Here is a 15,517-nt window from a genome sequence, read left to right as displayed (position 1 = left end):
CACGGTGCATAGAAACAACAAAAACCCGGGAGGGTAACTTGGTATTGGTTCCTGCCAAAAGGACCTTTCCTTCCACGCCTGACCTATCTCGATTCCCCGACTTAACCTTAATTGCAGAAGGAATTTTCCCGGGTGGGGTTTCGCGAGATTTGATGGGTGAGACGGTCCACGGGGAAAAAAGAATGCATAAACTTGGCATGAGAGGTGAGAGAAGAATAGTAACCTTAATTGTGCACAGGCTCGGGTCCTAAAAGTTGAGTGGATGGTGGACGGAGGCCAAGCGGCCAAGGAAGCTGACTGAGAAGGCGCGGGTCCGCGCTGTGCGCCACGCACGGAGCGCTCAGTAGCTCCGTCTCGGTCCCTGTCTGCCTCTCGCTCGCTCCTTCGCTCTCTGTAGCTAATGCAGAGCGATGGAGCAGCCTAGGGAGAACAGCTGGAGAAAGCTCAGAGAAAGACAAATTAATAGGAGCCCAGCGCAGCAGCAAATGGAGCACAGCGCTCAGCTGACCCGTTAAATGAGCAATCCTGTTAAGTGTGTTAATCAGCAAGGCGCCCGTGAGCTGAGGGAACGCTCTGGGAGATACCTGGCGTGGAAATGATACTCTTCATCCGCTGCAATCGAGACCCTGTCAGTTCCTGAGTAGTAGTCCCTCTCCCCTGTCACTCTTAAAGAGCGGAGCTCCTGGGCTGCGTGACCTTGGAGAGCAGGTGGTCAGGAGCATCGCTCCCCAGCCTCAGGCACACTGCAAGAACAATCATGGTCCAGGTTCTATCTCCGAGTCCATCCTGTGGTTCCAGGACCCTCCTTGCCCACTGTATGATTGACGGGGCTGCAGAACCCTGAGACTTAAGGATCTTTAATATTGGAAGTCGGTGGAAAAGAAGAGTTCCCTCTGGTCCTAGGAAGCTCGTATTATGAATACAATTAGGTGGCCTGCGTCTTTAATAACATTAAGTTCTGGCCTGAGGGGAACCAAGCAGGTGAACTCCTGGCTGAACTAGAAACCTATTCAGTGGGTGGAACTGGGGACCAGGTTAGCTGAAAAACTTTGCTTAGTGGCTTTCCACGTTTGCACTCAGCTCAGCGCTCGCCCAACCCTGTATGCCGGCCTACTCTGGTACGGACGCTAGACGGCGCTGCCGGGACGTGCTTTCCTTCTCCCGGGAAATGTAAGAGGGAAGTGCTTTTTCTTTTTCTTTTTTTTAAACCAGGGGATGGGGGACTCGGGGTTGGCAGCCTTTTCCACTCTCCCTCCCCTCACCGCGCTCCCAAATCCAAAGGGGTGTGGAAGAGGAGGAGCAGCAGCAACCCTTTTCCATGACGCGCCAGAGCGGTTCTCTCATCCCCACCTCCTCCCTGGTGCAATCAATCAGCCGGGAGGCACCAAACTGTTAGCGACCAAGACACAGCTCTAGGTGATTTCCACTACCCTCCTCCCCCCACCCTAGGCATATTTTCGAAGCGGCAGCAGCGGTGGCAGGCTGTGAGGCGAGCCTGGAGCGCACTTCCCGGGCGCTGCTCCTTCTTCGGAGCTAGTAGAGACATGTAGGCTTTTGCGCACTGGCTGGAGAGCGTTCCCGGAAAAGGCTAGAGCAGCGGGCAGGCAGAGTTTGCACCTGCCACCTGCGCTGCCATCAGGGCTAGAGGGCTGCTGCTGTTCCTCATGAGGGGCATGAGGGCCACAGGCTGAGGCGCCTGCGTCCCGCGGTGCACCGTTTGGCCAAGACAAGGTGCAGCTGGAGCAAAGCCGCTCCGAAGTCAAGTCGCGAAGAAGGAAGAGGCTGGGAGGCAGATGACCTAGGCGAGTCTGGTCATGGAGCCGAGAGGCGGCACCTGCCATTCTAGCGAAGGGGCCGAGTGATTTAGAAACCTTCTTTAAGCTCTCCCTGTCCTGTTCTCCCTAAAGTCCATAGAAGCTCTGCTGAACTCTAGAAATCTTCCCTGGGCGGGGAGAAGTTTCCGAGCATCCTCTTTGGCTAGTACAGCGAGTGGAAAAAACGGGCGGGGCTGCTCTGGCCTCTGCTCTGGGAGACACTGTCTTCCCTACGCCTCCTCCAGCCCTGCGCGCCTGTGGGCAGCCTCTGTACCGCTCCTTCAGCTTTAGCCCGCTCTCTCAGGAACCCGGCTCGCCATCTCGTCCCGGACTGCGGCCCAGCGCCCCAGACATGGAACTGCACGCGTGAGCCCTGTTGGACGTCGCCGGCTGTTTTGCAAGACTGAGACAGGTAATGCCTGCTCGTAGAACCGGACAGTTGGCTGGCAAGGGCCAGGGGAGAACGTGTTAGGCTCTCAGGTGACAGCAGAGAGCAGGCAGGCTGGTCAACAGGGGCTCTACCTCTCCTGCAGCCCTGGTCCCCGCGCCTGGAAATCCTTGCCAGTTTTCTTGCTCTCCTCTCAGGCCTCCCAGAAAGTTTAGGGACCAGAGCTCCCAAGGCCACGGGCTGCTTGCGGAGGAGGAGCGCGCCGCCTTCCAGGTGGTGCCGGTGCATTGCGTTTTCGCAGCCGGATCTTTGTACTCGGGGGCTCCGTAGCCTGGAAGGCACTTTCCCTCTGGGCGCTTCTTTCTGACTCTGCCCACGTTTCTGCCTGCAGCCAGGAGAGCAACCTGCGTGGGGATGGGGCTCAAGGCAGCTCCTGGGCAGAGCACCGAGGGGTTCCCCAGCAATTCATTCCCGCTTTTGGGGAGTCCCATTTGCACGAGAAAAGGGGGAGCCCCAGCGATCTGAGGCCATCTCTGCCCGCCTGCCCTGAGAACCTAAAGGGACCCCAGCGCAGAGCCTGGGACGCCCTGTCTCCTCTTCTCACAAGAATCCCTGCTGCCTCTTGAGCCGGTTTCTCAGGTTGAATGACCTCCTCTGAACCATTGCTCAGGGGAGAGGACCGACCCGCGCTAAGTTGCGCTTCAGACTCCTTGGGAAGGAACCCCAGAGAGAGAGAGGAGGGACATCCACCGCGTGTGACCCGCCTTGCCGCTCTGAGCCCGGAATTGGAGCAACCGGCTTGATTTGTCACTATCAGATATTGAGGAAAACTGCCTTGGCAAAGAGACCTGGCAAAGGAATTGTGTATTATAATAATTCTCTGTTCAGGGGTTTCTCTTGGTTCTTGCGACCCAGGGACTTAGGGAGGAGACATTAGTAAACAGGTATTTAAGGCTTCCTTCGTGCCACCCACAAAAGTTGTGGCTGGGCTGAAGTGCTAGAAAAGTACTTCTTGGCTGAAAGCTACTCCAGAGCCCACGGGTGGGGTTTTTTTGGGGGGGATCTATTCACGAATAATTTGCTCCCCACCACTACATTCAATCTCACTTTCTGTAGACTTCCAAGAAGAAACTTTTCTCTCTCTTCCTGGCCAGGGGGAGCCAAGTTGTAGATTATTAAACATGTGGCAGGCACAACAGGGGGTCAGACCCCAAGGAAGGAAGGAAGGAAGAAGGGAGGGAGGAAAGAACATGTCCCTTAGGCTTTGCAAGTTCAGCAGGCATGTACTGCCCAGGAAGGCTACCTCAGTTACACGGCCCCTGGCAGGGAAGGAGTTAAGTGTCCAGGACAGTGTCCAGGACTGGGGCCATTATTCCACTGACACCTCAGAGCCCCACCTTTACCCCTGCACCGGCTCTTCCTGATGAGTTGGGGGCAGTGATGTCCTTGCGATGCTTTGCTACTGAGCTCATCGCCAACAGGGTCACAGGCACTTCCACTTCTGCGGGTCTTTCCGCTCAGAACGCGTTTTTCTCAGTGCTCCTTGCTTCCCCAGACAGGAATGAGGCAACTACCCTGGGACCTAGGGAGAGTGCAATTCCCAGGTATACCTGAGCCGAGGCTTCAGGGAGAAGTGCCTACCTGCGCCCATTCCATCTTTTCTACTCCTCCTCCGCGGAGCAACCCCTTCTATAGGGCCACTACTATCTGACCGCGCGGTGGCTGGACCCGATGCAGTGGCTCCAGCTCTGAGCCGCCTGCTCACCGTTTGAGCTCTCCAATTTGGGAGCTGCCTTGGGCTAGACAGCCCGCAATTACCGTCGGTTAAAGCAGACGATTTAAATAGAAAGCATTTAAATGTGGGTAAAAGGCTGCAGCACCCAAGGCTCCTGGTTCGCCCACTCTAGCCCCAGCTGGTCAAGAGGAGGTGCAAGCAGCGACCGAAGCTGCCTCTGTGACTGCGGGCCTTGACCGATTGTGCTTCTGCCGGATAGGCCAAGGCCAGCCTTCAGAGCAGTAGAGTTGGAGATTTAAGCTAGGCTTTGTGGTATGGCCTCTGCTGCCCTCACTGATTTCTGGGTGGTCTTAACTCAAGTTGAGCACTTGGGCCATTTTCAGTTTCTATGGGGCTCCTACTGCTGGGACCTCTTCATGCAGAGGCTAAAGGCACTGGTCAGGCGTGGGGGATGTAGGGGTGCCCTTGGACTGTGGTTTTTACAGGTAAAATCAAGTCTGAGTCTTGATTTACCCACACATTTCCTGAGACATGATTATTTGAGTAGAACTATCTTGTTTGCCAGTAACTGGTGACAGAGTCCATACAAGCATACGCTGCTTACCACGCTGAACTGATGGTGTGGCCACCTGGGGAAGAGCCCAAATTACCCACCTGGCTTCAGGCTCATGTCTCCACAGGTACAAAGCCATTGAAGTTATTATTTAGCTTTAAGAGGACATACTCTAAAGAGTCCAACCTTGTAAAAGAGATGAATTATGAAGTGACTATTCCAGTTTTGTTTAAAACAATAAACTTTATCAAATATGTTGGCTTTTGTAGTTCATTGAGGTAGCTCAGGGCAAAACATTTGCTATTTGAGAAGGGGAAAGGCTGGGAAAGCGAAATGAGTTAAAATATGGTTGAAATGATCATATACTTTGGTAGAACAGAATTGTGTGTTCACACCTGTTCCTTTAAGGAAGTCATCGCTGTGTGCAGTTTGAGTAGATTCTGTGACAGGTTGTTGCAGTAGAATGAAACTTAAAGGAGAAAAAGACATTTTCTTCCTTGTCCCTGGGTATTTCTGTAACTGTGGGAGTACTGGTTGCAGCCAGGACTGGTAGAAGAGTGCACACATTGCCTTCTTCATTTGAAAAGTACTATAAAATCCTTGGTGAAAGTGCACTGTAACCAAGTGGAAGAAATGAAAAAATCCAAGTTTTAGCTGTTTAGTAATAAGATATAAAAGTAAGAAAAGTCCCCACCAAACCTCAAGGTGTGGGCTAACAGGGCTTTTCAGGGCTGATTTCTAGCTGTAGCCAGCAGCCCACTTAACCCCTGAGGTTTGTTTCTTGAGCCTACATCAGGAAGCCATGATCAGAGCCAACTTGGTGGAGAAAGATAAATAAATATTGAATGTGCAATGTGTGCTTTAATTATCCTGAGCTAGGACGTGAAAATAAGCCTCTTATTAAGTTTAGATTCTGAGCTGTCAGTGCCAAGGGATTTGCCAAAATAACGCATGCCTGGCCAATAGAAGGCCTGATGCAAAGATGTGCTGCATGGGTTCATTTGGCCAAAGCTACCAGAATTCAAACTCCTTGGGCTGATTCCCTTTGAACTGGCTCCCAATGAGATCGGAGGCACTGTCATGAATTCACAGTGGGCCAGTTTCTCTCTGGCTTCCGTGGCCTCAGTCATGGTTCCAAATCTTTGATCAAATAACCTAAATACATATTTTTTGTGGTGAGGAGCCTGGCTTTAGCCACCTTCTTGCTTTATTTTTTTCCCCTTAAATCTCACCTCTTCATGTAGCTGTACCTTGCTTCCCTCCTGAGTTCCAAAATGCTTTTTACCTGGCTTGCTTTATTCCTCTATCTGGGTGTTTTATTGGCATGTAAAATGTATTCAAACACTAATTTGACACCCCCCCAACCCAAACCTCATTCATCTGTGACTCCTGCATGCTTTATCCATTCCTGCCTCGTATATCCTGTCTTTTATTAAATGCCCTGAATTCTGACTCTGGAATAGGTTTTCTCCTTTGCATTCCTACTGCACCACTCCCTGTCCAGTCCTCTGGATTCTTTTTTTTGTTTGTTTTTATTAGGTCCTTGAGATTTTCTTGACCTGGCCTGCTACAAAAGCCTCTTCTTGTCTTTGGTCTGTTCTCCAATTCAGAATATCCTACATATTAGGACTAATCTTCCTGAAGCCCATTTAGTTCCTTACCTAGAAGTGTTGGATACCTAGTGAGTGGATATTAAGTGGTGTGGATTGTTGAATCCGAATTTCTAACAATTAGAATTTCTAACAATTAGAGTTGCCTGATAACATGAAATAGGTTGCATTGTAACCCTTGGAAGTTTTCCACCACTCCAGGTGTGTATATAGCCCTGCCAACCACTCGGTGGGAGTTCAAACATCAGATTTGGGAGATTGAACCAGATGACTTTTGTTACTACTAACCCAGAGATTCTATCATCCTTTAAACATACAGGGACCCAAATAGAGTGTTGTCTCCTATGAGTTTGCCTGCTGAAATTACATCTTTGAAAAATTATTGTTATGGCTGTGTTTTAGAGTCTTGTCTTTCATAGTCCGTTACTATGCCTGAATAGGTTGCTTTTTCCTGGCTTACTTGGGTATGTGTCACACATCTAGGAAACAAATAAATCACTGTACTTTGTTTTGAATTTTTAACATTTATATTGTGCTTGTTTTATACTTTATTAAGTGTTTTTCCCTTTTCCTTATGTTGCTTAATGTTCAAAATAATCTTGTGAGGTGGGTGGTCTTTCATTATTACATATGCTGGAAACCAAGGATCCAAGTATTTAAATCATTTCTCCAAGGTAATACAACTAAATTGGGAAACTTTATTTTATTGATACTGCAAATCTATTATTGCTCTGAGGTCCTGAGCTCAGATGACACCAGTCTAAAGTGACTTCATTTTCTCCCCACTAGCTATAAAGTCAAGACCAGATTCTTTGGACAAAAATCTGAGGTCCTTTGAGATTTAGCCTCAGCTTACCTAGTCAGCCTTATTTCTCACTACCTTCCCGCTCACATGATGACCTAGCTGGACCTGATCGCTCACCTTACATAACCTTTGCTGTTCATTCTTTGTACCTTTGCTTATGCCCTTCTTTTAACCTGGAGTGTCTTCCTTCTCCCCCTCCCATCTCTACTATTCTGTCTATTGAGAATGAAGCATATTCAAGAATCAGCTTAAGTGCCACCTCTCCCATGCAGCTCTCCCTACTTTCTTTTTCATGCTCTATAGTCAAAAGAATTTCTCCCTTCTTGGGAACTCTCTTGACACTTTGTTTATTCCTCTTTTATGTTACTCACCTTGTTCTGAAACCATTATTATTATTTATTTATCACTTTATCTCCTCTGCTAAAGTTTAAACCTCTTGAAGGCTGTCTTATCTGTCTCTTATTCTGCAGAGTGCCATGCATACAGGGGACATCCATTACATATTTATTTGAGTTGCCATTGAGACCTCAGGGTTAGCCTTAACATTTTACTGAAAATCTCTATCTAAATGATAGTTTCAGGTTAAATAGGAAATTGCCAAATCTCTTATCGACCAGTAATGCTATGAAGCAGTATAATAGGGCAGTGATTTTTTAATAGTTATGCTCTAGAAGTGCTCTGTCCGATAAACATGTGGTTGTATAAATTTAAATTGATTACAGTTGAATAAAACTAAAAATTCAGTTCCTCAGTCACACTAGCTACATTTCAAGTGCTCAATAGTCACATATGGCTAATGATGACTGTATTGAAAAGTGCAGCGTTAGAATATCCCCATTACCGTAGAAAGTTCTATTGGACAGTGCTATTATGCAACAATAGTTCTCCACATTTATTTCCACCTAGAAACATGTTCACAAAGGCGACTGCTTTCATGGGTTTATGCAGAGTTATTCACAGTCCCCAGTGCCATGGTGCTGCCACTTTCCTTCTTTCTCTGAGCACCGATCAGTAACATAGAAATCACCGGGACTCCATTTGAGGGAAAAGTGAGATGTTTACATCACATCAAACACAAAAATAAATTCCAGATGAAATTCTGAAGAAACAGAATTATAAGGAACTTGCCCTTCCACATATAAATTGTATTAGAAATCGCGATAATTAAGTACTGTGGTGTTTGTGCGGGCACAGACAGATCAATTTAACAGAAGTGTCCAAAGAAATAAACTCAAGTATACTATGGATTTTAAGATATGATAAAGAGGCATTTCAAACCCATGGGTTGGGAAACAAGATGGATTTTTCAATAAATATGGTTAGGACAACAGGGCTAGTCATTTGAGGGGAATTTCAATAAAGCTACATCTATACTCACTATTTAAATCAAAGTTAATTCCAGCTAGAGCAAAGATTTAAATGCAAAAAAAATAAACTATAAAGGTAATAGAAAATATTTTATATTTTGAAATTTTTATATTTAACTATAATTTAACATTTTTTTTTTTTAAAGATTTTATTTATTTTATTTTTTGCCCCCAAAGCCCCAGTAGATAGTTGTATGCCATAGCTGCACACCCTTCTAGTTGCTGTATGTGGAACTCGGCCTCAGGATGGACAGAGAAGTGGTGCCTCGATGCGCATCTGTGATCCGAACCCGGGCCGCCAGCATCGCAGCGCGCACACTTAACCACCAAGCCACAGGGCCGGCCCTTAACATTTTATATTTATAATATTTTTACAGTTTTGAGATCAAGTTGGATTTTCTAATCATTTTATGAAGACTGAAGACTTAAAGGAAAATATTAATAAATTTAACCTTCAAAAAACATCTGTATGGCAAAAAAATACCATAATCAAGATTAGAAAAACAAACAACAAACTAGGAAAAATGTCTATGGCATAACAGTAGATACTCTCAGTATATACAGAACTCCTAAACATCAATTAAAGAATAAATGTCCTGGGGCCAGCCCAGTGGCATAGTGGTTAAGTTTGGCGTGCTCTGCTTCAGCAGCCTGGAGTTCATGGGTCCGGATCCTGGGTGTGGACCTACACCACTCATCAAGCCATGCTGTGGCAGCGAACCAAATACAAAATAGAGAAGACTGCCACAGATGTTAGCTCAGGGCCAGTCTTCCTCAAGCAAAAAAGAGGAGGATTGGCAATGGATGTTAGCTCAAGGCCAATCTTCTTCACCACAAAAAAACCCAAAATGTCCTAATGGAAAAATGATGAAAAGTTATGAACTGAATATTCATAAAAGAAGGCATACCAATAGATAAACTCACTTTGCAAATAAAACTAGTAGATTTCACCTATCAGATTAGAGAAGGTTTAAAGATTATCAAAACACAGTGTTGACAATGCTGTGGGGATATGTGTGATCTAATGCACTGTTTAAATTGGTATATTTCCAGAGGTTTATTTGGCAATCTGTATAAAAATATAAAATGTACATACGTTCTATGATCTAATGATTTCACTAAGAATTTTTCCAAGAAGATAAATGCAAGTGCTAAAGATATATACACATGAATGTTCATTAACATTTTCTTTATAGTAACAAAGCTTTGAAAACAACCTAATTGCCTGTAGTAGTGAATTGACTAGGTAAATTGGGATGTGTCAATTTAGCCAATTACTATGTACACATTAAAGATAATGTAGACCTACATTTATTGATATGGAAAGATATCCATACATACAATTTAATGGAAAAGGTAGGTTACAAAGTAGCATAATTCAATTTCTGTATACATCTATGTATTTCTGTACATCTACATGTACATATAAGCATATGAAAATGTATAGAAAATTGTTCACCAAAATGTTAGTTACAGGCGGAAGGATTTTGGATTTTCTTTTAAAAAATGTTTGTGCTTTTAATTATTTATATTTATAGTGAGAATGATAAAAGTGTATATGATATAACACATGTAAAATGCTTATCTGAGTAGACAATACTCAAATGCTTAACGCATGATGATAGTTGTTATTATACTTATATCATTTACAAGATAGGCTAGTCAAAGTTCAATGCAAATTTCAGAAGGAAATGTAAAAAAAAGGAAAGTATAAAATAACTAGAATAAAATAAAAGTAACTTGGAAGGACTTTCTAGTAATAAAAATAAAGGAAGAAATAATCAAGAAAAATTAATATACCATTTTACTTAACATTGAAAATGTATATGTGTAAAACATACAATAAAAGGTAAAGATGGGACAAATAATTGCAATATATGATAGATAAAGGCCTATATTTACTCCAGAATACAACTTTCCATCAGCTAACCAACCTCCAAATGATAGTGTTATTTGGACTCTTATTTTTTATATCATAAATATAAATATGTACATACATATATACAGTTATTTCAGTATTTCACATCCCACTTTTGATAACACTTGCAGTATTTCTGGTGAGTTATGTATTGGTAAGGAAAGGACCACACATTGTAATTTCCTGATTTAATTAGACAAGGAGAAATCTTCATAAGGTAGCAGCAGCTGCAGCATATCTTAGCATGGACTTACCCTGGTCCCTAGTTCCCTATGGATTTACAGCTGTCAGTGCTACTATCTGTACAGGGAACAGTCCTGCCAGGTCCAAAAATATAGCTAATTTTTTCCTTCTGCAACATTAGTTTTTTATGCTCAGAGTCTATGTCACCATTCTGGAAAAAAACTTGTACTAACAATCTGTGTACTTCCATTTAAGGGGATGTTTAGAACTAACAGGCTCTTTTGGTTCTTGAACCAAACTCAGCATTAACAAGGCCACATCCTCAACTGGGGAAAGAGAACCAGATCAGTGCCCAGGTGTCCTTGGACAAGATATCTGCCTTCAGCTTTCTAGGATACAGAAAAGTCCATTTTCCTGAGGTCTACTCACTAGTTCTTACTTAATACCCCTTTTAATGGATGGTTCTGACACTGAGTTTGAACCAAGGACTATGACCAAAAATCTTCTATATATACACATAATAGTGATAGCTAACCTCTGTTGGGGACTTATTATGTTCTGGGCACTGTTTTAAGTGCTGCATATGTATCAACTCATTTCATCCTCATAATCTATCTCTTAGGTAATATTTTTATTACCATTTTCAGAAGAGGAAACTGAGACACAGAGAAGTTCAATAATTTGCTTAAAATCACAAAGCTATTTAAACGGCTGTTCTGGGTTAAGAACCCAGCCAGTCCAGCTCCAGAACCCATGCATTTAAACAGGACCCCTATCTATATATACATATATATATATACAATATATAATATGTATACATATATATATACAATATATAATATGTATACATATATATACAATATATAATGTATACATATATATACAATATATAATATGTATACATATATATACAATATGTAATATGTATACATATATATATAATATAAATCATACACACTAACGTAGTTTAGCTTTTTTTTTTTCCTGGATGGTGTTGTAACAGGTCATTTTTAGTTCCTTTGTGTAACTTTCAAATTTTCTACAATTGGGATATGTTACTTCTATAATCACAAAAAATGCGTGATGTTAAAAATTGAATTAAAGCTTCAGATTGAGCCATGGACGTAACCCTCTCAACTCTTTTATTTTGTCTTTATATATTTTTTATGTAAGTAATCTAAGGCATTAGTACCATGGTACATATTAATCAAAAAGCCCGTTTATTATTTGGAAGTGGTACTTGAAGTCTGTTGATACAAAGATAACTTCATTTTGCAACCAAAAGGGGTAATGGGAGCACCCCCGAACCTTTTGCTTTAAAGCCTAAAATGTACAATTATTTCCAAGTTGAGCCTAGTGAGAAGCCTTGTGACTGCTCTGTGATAGTGCTTCCTTTCTTATGCAGCCTAGACCTTGTAGTATACTCCTCTTGCTAGTATCCTTATCTAATTATAGACTCATCTTGTCACTAAACCTGCCCAGAAAACCCTGCATTCTTGGATCAATCTAAACACCACTTTCTATGCTCCAATATCTATGCCTGAAGTCCTCTAGAGAAAATCACACCTTTGTTAGGACCAGTACCACAATCAATTCATGGCCTACGACCTCATCTGGGGCCTTCAGAGCTGCTAGGAAGATTTTCACATGTACCTATTCATTCAGCTTTCTCTCCCATCCATTTCCCTTAGCTATTTCAAATATTCACTGCTCATCTCAGGCTACATTCCTCCATCCAAGCAGATTCCTTGCCTTTTACTCCACTGTCAGACTTGACTTTATGGCTCTATACTCACACATGAGTGTGTGTGTCTCACTCTCCCTTTCTCCCTCCCTTCCCATACTCACCTAATTCCCTAGCGTTTTGTTCAAAGTGAATAATTCCACTAGATCCTGTGTTGAGGAATTTCATGTCCTCTGTTATCCTCATAGGCAGAGAGATTAATATTAGACAGCAAGAAAGATTTTTCCTCCATTTTAACCAAGGAGAAAGATGAAGATGGATATACATGGGTTGAAGGTTTGGTGGAGGGAAGTTGAGAGAGCTTTCATCTGACTTCTATTTTCTAATATCTTCAAGTTCTTGTTCCATTGTCCGTCATTCTGTTCAATTGAATCCTTCTGGTGAAACTCAGCCCTGAATCAACTCGACTGTCCATTGCCTTCATGCTTACGACTGAGCACAGCTGGAAAAAATCACACAGCTGTGTAGACTGGTATCACATAAATTCATGATCTCCAACCTCATTTGAACCCTCAATATTACCTAGATATTCTTCTGTGTTTGGTAGTGACCTTGTTCCCCTCAAAGCTCCAAATGAGCTGTTCCAAACTTCCTTTCCAACCACCTCCCCACTCACTTAACAGGTGACGCTGCCTGCTGCTTCACATGGAAAACACAAGTCAAATGAAAGCTCTCTTAAGAAAAAATGAGACAATTATTAACTCCAGGGAAAACAAAAAGTTGTGCAAGAAAGGAAATGAAACCATAATATACTATTTAGCTCAAAAGTGAATATTCAGAGTAGTTTAAGATTGTGGCATATCTATATTTGAAGAATTGAGAGAGGGTAACTCGTCATTATCTTCCATATTAGGAACTCAATAGATAATATATAAAATTGGCTAATTAAGAAGTAGAAATATGAGCATATTATTTGTAAACATGAAGATAAATAACAGAGGAAACAGCCTAAAATGTCGACATTTGTCTTTAGGAAGAAGACTCAGGAGGGGGTTGCAGAGGACTGTTGTTTTATGTTAATATGTCTTATAGTACTGTATAACTATTACTTTGAATAAGTAATTTTCAAAAGGTTAAGGTGCAGAGAAATGAGGAGAGCATGATTTCATGAAAGTATATGTGTGTGTGTGTGTCTTTGTGTGTATATAGCGTATGGTTTATGTAAGCATAGAAAAAAGTGGGGAAGGGTTGATTCCCAATTGATACATTTTCGGAGGAAGATCAGAAGGGGGAAGGAGAGATTATGAACTTTATTCACCTCGGTTTTGTTTGATTCATTATAACAAATCACTATTTTTGTAATTTAAAAACTTAAAAAAGAAAAATTTTTAAAAGTGGCTCCTATGGGCTCCAATGCGTTTGTGCAGAGTATCTCTTTGATAGGCATATCAACTTTCACTCAGAAAAATTTGCGCTACCTTTTAGTCATGGCTGAAGCTCATCTGCTTTATGATTTCCCTCTGATAGAAAACTTGGCAGAAACTGTTTTCTAAACAGACGTGGCTCCTTTAAATAGATCACAGTGGGTGTAGAGAGCGGTTTCAGAATCTTGGATGGTAAAGGGCACCACACAGCTTCTTTGGTCACCGAAAGCCCATGGTCAGAGACAGTTTTCCAGTTAGGCTCTTTCTCCACATTTGGGTCAGGAACCACAGAGACCTTCCTCCTGGGTCTGGTATTTTCTTCTTGGGCCTTATATTTGTTACTTTATACTTTTACAAACACTGCCAAAATAGGAGACTCTTTTATTATCTAGTTTACACAGGACCAAACCCCCAAAAATGATTGCTACTATTTATTGAGACTTAAGATGTGTCAGACACTGACGCTTATGGAGCAAGTCTATGAGGGGGGTATATATTCATAGGGAAAAGATGGAGATGTGGTAAAAGAGGGTACCCCAGGTAATGGAAAGTGCTATATTGGGTTTCATAACCTCAGATCCCTGTAACTCTATCTCTACCATACTCTGTGACCTTGAGCATCTCACTTCCCCACGCTAGTCCTAAATTTCCTCCTCAATAGAATAGAAAGATTGGACTAGATCAATAATTCTCGAACGTTAGTATGCATTGGAATTACTTGGAGTGCTTGTTACAAAGGCAGCTTCCTGTGGCCTCATTCCCAAGATTTACTGAATTAGAGTCTCTGGGGGTGCAGGGCAGAAATAGATATTTTTAATAAGCTTCTTTGGTGGTTCTGGTACGTGTGGTTCTTGAACCACACTTGGACAAATCCTGGAATCCCTGGTCTTTTCCAGCTCTAACATTTCATTACACAATATCCAGGTGGCTCTGGTGGGGATGTGACTGAAAGGAGAAGCAGGGGTCGAGGGAAAGATTTCTCTCATTCATTAATTCACTGAGTCAGCAAATATTTCTTAAGTGCCTATTGAAGACCTATTGTCCAGTTTTTCCATATGTTTTATTGATTTTGGTGACTTAGGAAGGAATTGGGGAATGGTCAGCTTATAAAGAATAGTATCGTTTAATATCTGGACTAGTGCTTAGTGATGTGCACATTAAATTAGAAACTGATGTAAGAAGCTGTAAGATTACTCACAATAGCTAAATTGTGGAAATGACCCAAGTGTCTATCAACTGATGAATGAATAAACAAATTGTGGTATATACTTAAAATGGAATCTTATTCATCAATAAAAAAGAAATGAAATACTGATACCTGCTACAAAATGGATGAGCTTTGAAAACATTATGCTAAGTGAAAGGAACCAGACAGAATGCCACATGTTATATGATTCCACTCATATGAAGTGCTCGGAATAGGAAAATCAATTGAGATAATAAGTAGATTAGTGGTTGCCTAGGGCTGGGCTTGGGGCATGAAGTTGGGTCAATGGAGAGTGACTGTTAATTGGTATGGGGGTTCTTTTTGGAGTGATAAAAATATCTAAAATTGATTGTAGTGATGATTGCACAAATCTGTAAATATACTAAAAACCATTGAATTATACACTTTAAATGGGTGAATTTATGATGTGTAAATTATCTCAATAACGCGTACACACACACATACAAACACACATGTATGAAGAAGCTGGAAGATTACTTGTTCTCTATTCACCAAATTGGAAGACACTATACCAACCCTTAATATAAATGGAAAATCAAACTCATGCTGGTTTTATCAGTCTCTTTTTTATGCACACACATTTTAAATCACCCTTTGCTCCCCATTTCAGATGGGTCTTAGTGGTCCATCCTGTGGGCTAGTTGGATACTCCGAAGCAATTTGTTAGTCGATAGCATATAAACCTTTGTAGCATTTGCTTTAATTAAATTCAAGCATTTTTGTCCATTAACAAACCACAGCAGCTGGTGTGCTTGCTCTCGGCCTTGCCTGCTTTTGTAGTTGTGTAAATAGCGGCAGAGCGTGCATG

The 15,517-nt window shown here is 42.3% G+C and overlaps 1 protein-coding gene across 1 annotated transcript in view; it reads left to right on the top strand.

The window, feature by feature from the left end:
- The first annotated feature begins 1,259 nt into the window (after positions 1 to 1,259).
- IL1RAPL2 (interleukin 1 receptor accessory protein like 2) overlaps positions 1,260 to 15,517 on the top strand; it is a 1,036,854-nt gene continuing 1,022,596 nt past the window's right edge. Inside the window, exon 1 of the mRNA XM_087426516.1 lies at positions 1,260 to 2,226. The gene's annotated coding sequence lies outside the window, so the exon portion shown is untranslated. The remainder of the gene's footprint in view (positions 2,227 to 15,517) is intronic.

This window comes from Ceratotherium simum, chromosome X, assembly GCF_057802395.1.
Source record: "Ceratotherium simum simum isolate JZ-2026a chromosome X, ASM5780239v1, whole genome shotgun sequence".
Lineage (NCBI taxonomy): Eukaryota > Metazoa > Chordata > Mammalia > Perissodactyla > Rhinocerotidae > Ceratotherium > Ceratotherium simum.
This window is presented reverse-complemented; position numbering and strand designations above follow the sequence as displayed.